Here is an 11,793-nt window from a genome sequence, read left to right as displayed (position 1 = left end):
ATCACGTGTCTAACTGGCAGTAACGCATGTCGTCTCCGTGTGTGTGTGTGTGTGTGTGTGTGTGTGTGTGTGTGCATGTGTGTGTGTGCGCGTGCGTATGTGTCTCTGTGTGTGTGCGTGCGTGTGTGCGTCCCCTGAGGTTGTGTTCAAGCACACCGCACGCAACGTTATTTCCCATGTTTATGATTTGTTGATTCCTCGATTACTCATCACTAAGCCACCGACATAGCAAGCAGGACAAGGGTCAGAGGTCACAGCATCGACGAGCGCAGCAGTTGTGTCACAAATCTGCTACCGGGCAGCCAGGTGTCTCCATCAAGGGACTATTGTCTAAATAATGCCTGAATAGCAAGCAGCTAGAAGCAGAGAGCAGCTGATGCAGCGCGGTTGTAGATCCATTCAATCACATTTTCAAAGTAAAAAGTGTTATAATAAGGTGGATTTGTTTACGAAAATGTAGGCAGAAACATGAGCTCTTCTGGGCAGATGATGGCAGATGTTGGAGTGGTTGTTTAATGCTGAAGTATTGAAGACTGCTAACTTTATTTCTGAGGCCTGGAGTAAAAAGGCAAACTCGGCCTTTTATGTCAGGTCTCTTGTCAAGATGGGTGAGAGTTCACAGGCCTACTGTTGTGTCTCATGCTGTATTATAATTGCCTTGTGCACATTTTGGCTGATTCTATTGGTTATATGTTTCATCATTGTTTATGAAAATGAACAAAATAATAAAGGGTCCGGTAAGCCCATACTGGGCTGGGCTTCACTGGAAGCGCGACACTTAAATAAGGGAAATCAATCAATCAACCAGTTACTGTACACAGTAAACTTGTCTTTAGCGCTAATAGTCTCTATAACACTCAGAGTTACTGTGACATAGTCAACTGGCTTACGCCTAGTCTCCAAAACACTTGTAGCTTGAGAAGAGACAGCTGATTTAACCTGGTGGTGTGAGATGGGTTGGATGGGGTGAGATGGGGTTGGGTGGGGGTGACGGAGTCTTCATTGACCGCCTCAGACTGTGTTGAGAAACATCCTCGACCAAAATATCAACACTGATTAGTCTGAGGCACAATCTGAAACATTTCAAACAGGCGTCCCAAACACATCGATAGTTCACAGAGCAGAATATTGACACCTTCAACAGTCAATACTTGATTGCCATTTCAACAGATTTTATTGGAATTTGTCTTAGTGAGCTCAAGTAAACACGGACAAACAACAGCTGAACCTCATGTTTTACATAAAATAATAATAATAATAATAATAATAATAATAATAATAATAATGATGATGATAATAATAATAATAATAATAATAATAATAATAATAATAATAATAATAATAATAATAATAATAATAATAATAATAATAATAATAGTAATAATAATAATAATAATACAGAATGTATTTTAAACAGTTAGCAAAGTGATTTACAAATAAAATAAAAGCAATACTAAGTTTAAAAAAATAAGAGAGGAAAGGAAAATATGATATAAGTTATTAGGACTGCTGGATCAGGAATCACTTTGTGAAATTATACTTTTCGAGCTTAAAATTGTATGATAGAGAATGAATCAGCGGTTTATGTGCTGTGGGGTTTGGAAGAAATTGCTTCCATTTAGCTTAAATCAGATTGAATTCCAGCAACATTGCGAGCAACCAATATGGTCACAGGTCACAGCATCGAGACAATAGATGGAATACATATTAGTGTATTATATTACATTGCAGAATGATGCAGAGAGCTGCCTCCTGCACTGAAAGAGGCCCACCTCTGATTGTAAGAAATCTCAGGCTGTTTGTGTGAAGTAAGAGCTATGAGTACGAGCAGGGTTGCCAGGTCCAGGGTGTTCACGTGGAATTGGGCTATTTCTGTGTTGCTGTGGGTGGATTTCTTTGGTTGGGTAGATGTAGATGTAACCTTGCAAGGCTGGATTTGAGAGATAACAATCGTGCAATAAATCCATCTTCCAGCTGTTGGTTTAACTCAGTCTGTCGGCATTCGTTTTGTGAATATGAGCAAGAAGTAATCAAACCTGCAACAAAAATCACTGCAGACTCGCAGCACCCTCTTCTCTAAATACTAAACTCTGCCATGGAGGCAGAAGACTCCAAAGTGAAAAACAAACGGCCTGAAGCCATCTTTTGTTCCAGCCTCCATTAAGCTGCTGAATTTCCACACAAAATCTTAGTGCAATAAAGCAGGGGTTCCCAAACGTTGCCGTCCAAGTACCACTATGTACCAAACCAAATGTCCCAGGGAGCACTTCCACTGCATATACCCCCCCCCCCCCGCCCCCAATAAAATACAATTAGCTGATTTAACCATGCAATAGCAGCAGAAAGGCTAAATGACAATATAAGGCTACTAGCTGGTTCAAAATGGACACACACACCTGACAACATTAGGCTGTGAAAAAGAGGACCCCTTTGAAAATGTTTTTTCCCCTCGCCAAAATTTTGCCTAACTTTGGAGTGTTATTTAGCTCCCTTCCTGACAAGCTAGCATGACATGGTTGGTACAAATCAATTCCTTAGCCTATGTCTTCTACTTTCATATGATACCAGAAACTTCACTCCGGCTTTAAAACTGAGCCTGCTACAGCTTCTAAAAGTAAATGTTCAAAATTGTGACATTTCCCAAATATCATGATATTTCAGAAAATCGGCCCAATCCGGCTACTCCTCAGGGTTAATGTGTATGTAATAACTGTAAAAATAAAAATGCAATTCTCTGGCGGACCACCAGGCGGCTCATTAAAGATCCCATCGGCACTCTTCACAAGAGTAGGGGTGTCACCCTGGTGCCCTGGCTTCCCACTCAGGCCTTTCTTCAATCATGGCCACCTAATCATCCCTCGTTAGTTAATTTAGCACATTCAGTCCTCAACTCTCCACTGTGAAAGCTGATGTGTGGTGAGCGTCCTGGTGCAAACTGGCTGCCGTGCATCACCCAGGTGGGTGCTACACATCGGTGGTGGTGGATGAGTTGAGTTCCCTCCCCCCCATTTGAAAAGGTCTGGACTATAAGGAGTGAGCAGGTTGTGTGTAGTGTAGGAGTGGGTGGCAGGTAGAGGAGGCAGGTCTGGGATCCAGAGAGAGAAGATGTGCCAGAAGACGGACTGACTCAGCCGGGCTGTATTGACTCTCTCCCAGCTGTCTCCACTATCAGCCGACTGACGAGAGCTGAACTCCATATCGGTCTGACCAATGCAGATTCCTCACATTACTGAATGGACCACACGACCACAGCAGAGCTCCAGAAGATAAAACTGCATTGATTTGAAACAGAAGGTCACTACAGCACCCAGGAGATGGAACAACTCTCCCTTTGACCTCCGCACGATAATCCTTCAACAGCTGTTTGTTGTCATTTTGTCTGTTTGAATCCTCATGCTGCTGTCTGCTCCGATCCTTTCACAATAAAAGCCCTTCCTCTTTCTTTCTTTCTTTCTTTCTTTCTTTCTTTCTTTCTTTCTTTCTTTCTTTCTTTCTTTCTTTCTTTCTTTCTTTCTTTCTTTCTTTCGATCTGTCTGCTTCTCAGGTGTTATTCTACTCCACCTTGGTGTACCGTAATGTCACTTTCCAGCATTGTTTAAACATCATCTCCTCCAGATCCCGTACTACCCCATCAGCTAAGAACCAGCCAGCATGGCCCTCATCAGCGTTTTATGAGGAAGCATATTTGTTTAGCACTCGGATCACAATTGTGTTTATGCATTTCTCATAGACATCCACTGTTTATATTGCTGGTAAATTGTTTGATTTTGATTTATGCAAACACACAATGAGCCAAACATTTTCCCTCCTGCTCTCTCTCTCTGTCTCTGTCTCTCTCTCTCTCTCTCTCTCTCTCGCTCTCTCTCTCTCTCTCTCTCTCTCTCCCTCTCTCTCTCTCTCCCTCCTCTCTCTCCCCTCATCTCATTCCTATACTACATAATTGAAAGTGAAACAGAGTGAATAGAGTTTTGTAAAAAACGTTTACATTCCAGGGAGACACACACACACGCGCACACGCGCGAGCACACACACACACACACACACACACACACACACACACACACACACACACACACACACACACACACACACACACACACACACACACACACACACACATGCACACACACCCCTCTCTGTGGTCACTATCACATTACTACATTGCCTATTATTGCGCACTCAAAATATCCCTACATATATAGGCTACTCACTACTGTATATTACATAATATTACTACAGACAGTGATTGTGTGGTGATATTAGTACTGACTGTACAAACGCTTATACAATACTGTTACAACATACAGACAGTTAGGCTACATAGCCTATATACTGATCATTATGACATCATGATTGCAGCATTTTGGATATTACCACATGCTGCCCATATACTGCCTAGCAAGAGTGGAAGTAACTCATTACATTTCCTCTTATTACTGTAATTGAGTATATATTTTTTGTGTACTTTTTTGATTGGACCAGGCCAGCCCTCACTGACTGACTGACTGACTGACTGACTGATCTCACAGCTCATTAGTCACTGAGGAGCCTGCTTTCACTCCCAACACCCAATTGACTTTTTTCACCAGGAGCCATTTTGTGTCTAAAAGGCTAGTAACACAGGTGGAAGCAAACATTAATTAATTAATAATCAATTTAGGTGTTCCAGCGCCGGGGGCCTGCGTTTACATTTTGGTTCTACCTGTGTTACTTCCTGCCTTTTAGACACAAAATGGCTGAGGTGAGGAGGCCGCTTCCCATCCTCCCTGCTCTCATCACCGGGCCTATACAGTAGGCTATGTGCATTAGCTTGATGCTACGAAGGCTAAATGGTTGTGAGGGCGCGTTTGTTGGGAACAGCCTGTAACAAAAGCAGTGAGCTAGATGTGGGAGAGGCAGTTATTCGTGGCGGCCATATTTGTGGTTTGTGGAGGAGAAAGTGGAGTGGCTGCTCAGAAATGATGAGGTAATAAAAGTGTGTGGAGAGGGCGGGGCTGCTTCATATTGTCATACCACTGGCCACGCCTTGTTTATTTGGTTCTATGTTTTAATTTGTCTCAGCTTTCTTTGTTCTGCTTGTCATCCGCTGCCCTTCTTTTCATTCTATTTCTATTCAATATCCTATTGTTGAGACATATAAATATAATTATTTTATTATAACATTACAAACACATTGACAATATATCCTATTGATGTATTTGTCAGTTGGGATATGAACTCTTATATTGATTGATTGATTGATTGATTGATTGATTGATTGATTGATTGATTGCCTTTATTAATCCCACAGTGGGGAAATTTACTCGTTACAGCAGTTCTCACAAGGAAGACATAAAAACAGCTCTAAAAATAAACACAAAGATAAATCCAATACACACACTAAAAGATAAGAACAGCAACAATACTTACCAACAACAACTAACAATAGCAACAGCAGCAAAGGCATTAGAATGGTAAAGTGCAAAACTATAGCCAGCAGCACACAATAACAATAGTTACCAATAAAAACGACAACAACAACAGTGCTATATTGTGCTGAACTATTATTGGATGTTATATATATATATATATATATATATATATATATATATATAAGTTTAAATTTGCACATTTGCTCTATTCTGATTCATTGCAGTATTGACACACTATTCGCTGCAGCATCTCAATTTATCCAGAGGATGATTTGAGTTTCATCTCATTCTAAAACAACTCAAATTCTTTTATTTCCTTTGTTGAAAGTTAATTGTGGTTTATGGGGCGTGTCATGTCAAGCCAAGTCAACTTGATTTATGCAGCCTTTAATCACACTGGCTGTCTCACAGGGCTTCACAACGCCCACATTCTCTGAGAACAATACACGAGTGTGTCATGTGACACAAAACACATTTATCCACTACATGAAGGCTTTAACAAAAATCCATTTGACCAATTGAAGTAAAGTAATAAACACAACATAAATTAAAAAATACAATACAACTTTATTCAAAGTGATAATCCTATATAATCCAATTATAAGAATGTGACGTCTGTGTGTGTATGTGTGTGTGTGTGTGTGTGTGTGTGCGTGTGAGTGTGCGCACGCGTGCCCGTGTGTGCGTACAAGCGTGCGTGTGTGGGTGGCTGAGTGAGTGAGCAGAATTATGTTCGACCACAGCTATGCCAAAAATTGTACCTGCGATCGCGCTGAATCTTTCAGGAAGTGTAAAGAGCACCCCTGCAGGTGACGTAACAGAGCCAGATGTTTTTATTAGGTGATTAGGGCCGACTAAATGGTGCAAAAAAGGCTCTTTAGTGGCCAAAATGAGTCAACACAGGTTCAGCACCATGGAGAGTGGCTGGTGAAATTCAATCTCCACATTTTTCCCATCCTGGCTTGTCCTCCTCCATGGGGCAGGCCAGGAGATGTGGGCAGCTGCAGTGAAGCGCCCATGGACCAACTTCTTCAACACCCGTCGCTGGTCAGGTAACGATCTTCTGCATGTTTTTAATGGGGGTCCAAATTGATGTTATATGGAGGAAACCCCAGGTGAGCACGGGGAGAACATGCAAACTCCACAAAGAAAGGCCCTTTTCACAAGATAGCCCACCTGAGCACCAGGCACTGAAGGCACGGGGGAACATACCCCGAGTGCCAACAGAGACCAGGGCGGGGATCGAACCCAGGACCTTCTTGCTGTGAGGCGACAGCCACTGTGCCACCGTGCCCCAAACATCTAAAAAAAGAAATGTCTCTAAAGTAAAGTCTTAATGTGGCTGCCTTGCAAGGTTAGGAACTCAGTATCCTCGTCCAAATCCTCAATGTGAATCATTGCCTTTTTGGTCTGAGCTGGCTGCTGTTCCAGCTGACCGCAGGCCTTTTTCATAGCAGCAGTTTTGTGTCTAAAAGGCAGGGTAAACACAGGTGCAACCGCAACATTAATGAGGGTTTTCAACTTCCAGTCCATTTAGATGTCCCAGTGCTGTGGCCCTCATTAATGTTTTGGTTGCACCTGTGTTTACCCTGCCTTTTAGACACAAAATGGCTGCTGTGAAAAAGGCCTGCGCTGAGCTGGACCAGCAGCCAGCTCAGACCAGACATTCACAGACCTGCAGGTGACCTCTGGCCAGGTCCTCCTCAAAGATATGCTGAAGCCTACAGAGGGTCACTCTGACCAAAGTCCAGAGGACCGCTGCTCCAGGATCTGATATCACAGCTTCCCTCCTGTCACTTCCTGTCACACTGGGCCGCACTGTCCAGTCATGAGGCCTGTGCGTGCGTCTGTGTGTGTGTGTGTGTGTGTGTGTGTGTGTGTGTGTGTGTGTTTCTATTGATGTCAAGCAGTACTAAAGGTCAGACACTTCTGTCTGACTGCATTTTTCTGTCTGTTTCTCTCTCTCTCCTCCCCCCTCTGTCTGACTTCTCTCTCTATCTCTCGCTCTCTCTCGCTCTCTCTCTCTCTCATATTTTTCATGTTTTGATTTCAGTTGAAGTATTGCATGGGCCTAACGAAACATCGGTGAAGGAAGGCGCCCACTTGAGAACCCCAATGACATGCTGTATCCTGCTGTTGGCTAGGGTAATTTAACTAACTGGTGATTAGTCCATCTGAGGAATGACTCTGTAGATCTATGACGGCGTAGCCTGATGTCTCCTATGGTGTTGCGTCTGATGGTGGTTAGATCACTCGCTTGTTTGCTTAATCTGGATTTGGGTTCTACGTGTGTTTTACTTTGGATTTTGGCACAGGGGATAGTAACATCTTGTCCTGTGTGTGTGACTGAATACCAGCTGGGTATAGAGTGTGAATAACAGCAGAATATCACCGCTAATCTCAGCATCATATATAAAGGAAAGTTTCCCTCTGTGTTGTCAGTCCTGTTTGAGCCAGATCTCTGCTGGGGTCAAAGGTCAAACCATTCTGTCCAGGGGAAGAGCTATAGTGATATACGACCTGTTCACCTGCGGGACCTTTGGACCCCGCCTGCTGGACTTTATCGGACCAATCAGAGCGGGCGGGATGGCCTGATGGGTCGTGAGGTCATCCCCGCCCACACCGCCAAAAGTCAAAACACTGCAGCAGCACAGACACTTTGCACAAAACACCTTGAGTTAAGATGTTCCTTAAACTCAGAGTTAAGGGTTCCTTAAAATAAAACCGGTTGCAAAAAACAAAAAACACCATCAAGTCTTCTTCTTTTATGCAACCGCCCCCCTGGCTTTTATCCAATGGCTGTGAAGAAAACAGGAAGGCTGTCATCACGGGGCTGTGTTTGATGTCAATCAAACTGCAGCACGTACGTGTCAAGTGCAGGTCACCGTCTTGCTGCCTACGCCCCCTACGCCCAACGGGGGAATTGCGAGTTGGGTGAAGCCCGGTAGCTACAAGGCGATTCTCAGAGAGTTATTAGTGGCCGGGCCAGCGAAGCGCCAGGCCACTTCTTGTATTTGCCTGTATTCTTCATCCTCCCGGGAAGTTCGACTTCCCATGGATGAAAACTAACCAAACTTTGCACAAAGGTCCAGTCCCATGCCAAACGTCTTTGACACAAATTTGGGGCCAATAGTCCTAACGGTGGCACTACAGCGACCGTCTAAAGTTTAAAAATTAAAAAATTCATAAAAAATCAGGCGTACGTGCTACGGCTTTGCAACTTTCACCGAAATGTGCGCCTCAATGAGGGGAAGCTTTTGTACAATGCAACTTATGGCCAATTATGAAGTCTAAAGACCGCAAAACTGCAAAAACTGCAAAAACTATTAAACCCTACTCCTCCCACATTTTTTTCTTCAAACGACACCAAACTTCAGTATCTGCATCGTTAGACTGTTCTACACAAAAGTATCAAACCAGATTTTCGATCGGTCAAAAATTGAGCCCACAGTGCATCAAAACGTTGAATTCTGGCCCCGTGTATAGCCTAATTACCTTAATTACCTTTGGCAATTAGGTTGTATTTGTGATGTCATCAGTCAGTCAAGCAATTGTGATGCCATCACTAATGTCACTCGAGCAATTGTGATGTCATAATATTTTTTTCCCCCATTGACTTGCATGGGGTTTCGAAAAATCTTGTTACATTTGGCAATTAGGTTGTATTTGTGATGTCATCAGTCAGTCAAGCAATTGTGATGCCATCACTGATGTCACTCGAGCAATTGTGATGTCATAATATTTTTTTTCCCCATTGACTTGCATGGGGTTTCGAAAAATCTTGCAGTAAATTAGCTGTAATTCAGAAACCATAACAGCTACAGCTACGAAACTTGGTAGGGAGGTGCACAGAGGGGCCTTTTATTCTACACAAAAGAATTACACAAATTGAGCAGATGGTGGAGCTATAACAGCCCTCTTTACATTCTGGTCCATAACTTCTGAACCGTATGGTCTATCATCAAAGCCTTGAGACTTGCCCGGCCACGACCCATTGCTGCGCAGCAGCTATAATTGTTGTTGTTGTTGTTGCTGTTGTTTTCTGCAAAATGTGTTGTGTATTTTTACACAACACATGACATGTAGTGACTGCATCTTGTGAGACTCACAAGAAACGTATGACGTATGATTATTCTTGTTCTCCTCAGAGGCTGTGAGCTGTCTGAGTTTCATTTCAATGGAAGATAACACGTTTCTATGGAGTTTCATTTAATTTTGTCTGAGAGCTGAGAGGTGTGGCCACAGCACAGAGGGGCGTGGCCACAGCACAGAAGGGCGTGGCCACAGCACAGAAGGGCGTGGCCACAGCACAGAGGGGTGTGGCCACAGCACAGAGGAGTGTGGCTACAGCACCGAGGGGCGTGGCCACCGCACAGAGGGGCGTGGTCACAGCACAGATGGGTGTGGCCACAGCACCGAGGGGTGTGACCACAGCACAGAGGGGTGTGGCCACAGCACAGAGGGGCGTGGCCACAGCACAGACGGCTGTGCGAGAGCATTTTGTGTAAAAAATAAAATGCGAGTAAAATATGGTGAAAAGTTCATGGCTCCATCAGGAAGGCAGAAAATAATATTTCATCCCAGGGTGCCCCATCTGAGAAGGTTTTGCTTTTAGATGTTTTATTACAGAAAGTATATGAACCCCTTGACCAAAACAGTCGTACATTCTGTCACTGTGTTATTTATGGATGGCATTAAAGTGAAAATAAAGTGTGGGGACCCCCTGGAACCCCCTCAAGCACCCCCGGGGGTCCAAACAGCTTCTGCTGTGGCACAATTAATAGGGATGTAACGAAATGAAATGTCAGAGTGCAGTGCAACATCTACAGTACCACAATATCACATACGAGGATCATACACACATTAATGTCACTTTCCTCTCTCTGTTTCTGACAAATACTCTCATACAAACACACACACACACACACACACACACACACACACACACACACACACACACACACACACACACACACACACACACTGCCTCTCTCTCTCCCTCTCTCTCTCTTCCTCCACCTGTGCTTTTGTTTCTTTTCTTTATCCTTCCATCTGTCTTCCGCTCATTCCTTTATTTCTTTCAACACCTCATTTGTCTTCATGAAACAACTGCCACAAAGAAAACAACAAACTCTATCTATCTATCTATCTATCTATCTATCTATCTATCTATCTATCTATCTATCTATCCGCCTATCTATCTATCTATCTATCTATCTATCTATCTGTCTGTCTATCTATCTATCTATCTATCTATCTATCTATATATCTATCTATCTATCTATCTATCTATCTATCTATCTATATATCTATCTATCTATCCGCCTATCTATCTATCTATCTATCTATCTCTATCTATCTATCTATCTATATATCTATCTATCTATCCGCCTATCTATCTATCTATCTATCGATCGATCGATCGATCGTTCTGTCTGTCTGTCTGTCTGTCTGTCTGTCTGTCTGTCTGTCTGTCTGTCTGTCTGTCTGTCTGTCTCTCTCTCTCTCTCTCTCTCTCTCTCTTTCTCTATCTACACAGTTGTTTTAACTATTTTGTTTTTTGTTTTTTGTTTTTTTATTTCTCACGTGTTCGAAATAAAGATTTCATTGATTCATTGATTCATTCAAATAAATAAATAAATAAATAAATAAATAAATAAATAAATAAATAAATAAATAAATAAATAAATAAATAAATAAATAAATAAATGGTGGAGAATCTAGTAACTGTTTGACTAAATACTGTTTTTTGACTTTTCAATGTGCTCATTTTAGGACTTTTCCAGACTATTTACGTCGCCACAGATCACCTGACAGTCTGGTTGTGGTTGTTGTGAGTCATGTTGCGTCCAGGTTGCCGCTTGTTCTGCTGAGCTGCACCCTGCTCTGTAGGCGTATATAGTCCCATTCGCTGGAAGTCCTCTGGCATCTGGAACAGGAAGTGATGCGTCCTCCCACATCCTGTCCAGAGGCACATTTAGATGACTGGTCAGACAGGTTTTACACATGGTGTAGACAGGTGTAGACCAGATAGCTCACAAGTCATATTGTGCAAGTCCAAGTCTTTGAGCTTTGAATTAGACTTGGTTGCAAGCGCAAATAGGGGATATCGCCTGTACCAAGATAGAAAAAAATGGTCACACATTGGTCTGGTCTTGGTCTCGGTCTCGCCCCACTCGGTCTTGGTCTTGACTCAGTCCCGGTTTAGGTGGTCTCGACCCCGACACTAACACACTGATGGTGGCCTGCTACCACGCAGGGTGCTGGTACAACCATAATGAGCAATTTGGGGTTCAGTATCTTGTCCAAGGACACTTTGACATGCAGACTGGAAGAGCCAGGATCGAACCACCGACCTTCTGATCAGTGGACAGGCCACTCT

Source organism: Poromitra crassiceps (assembly GCF_964638095.1).
Source record: "Poromitra crassiceps genome assembly, chromosome: 16".
Classification (NCBI taxonomy): domain Eukaryota; kingdom Metazoa; phylum Chordata; class Actinopteri; order Beryciformes; family Melamphaidae; genus Poromitra; species Poromitra crassiceps.
This window is presented reverse-complemented; position numbering follows the sequence as displayed.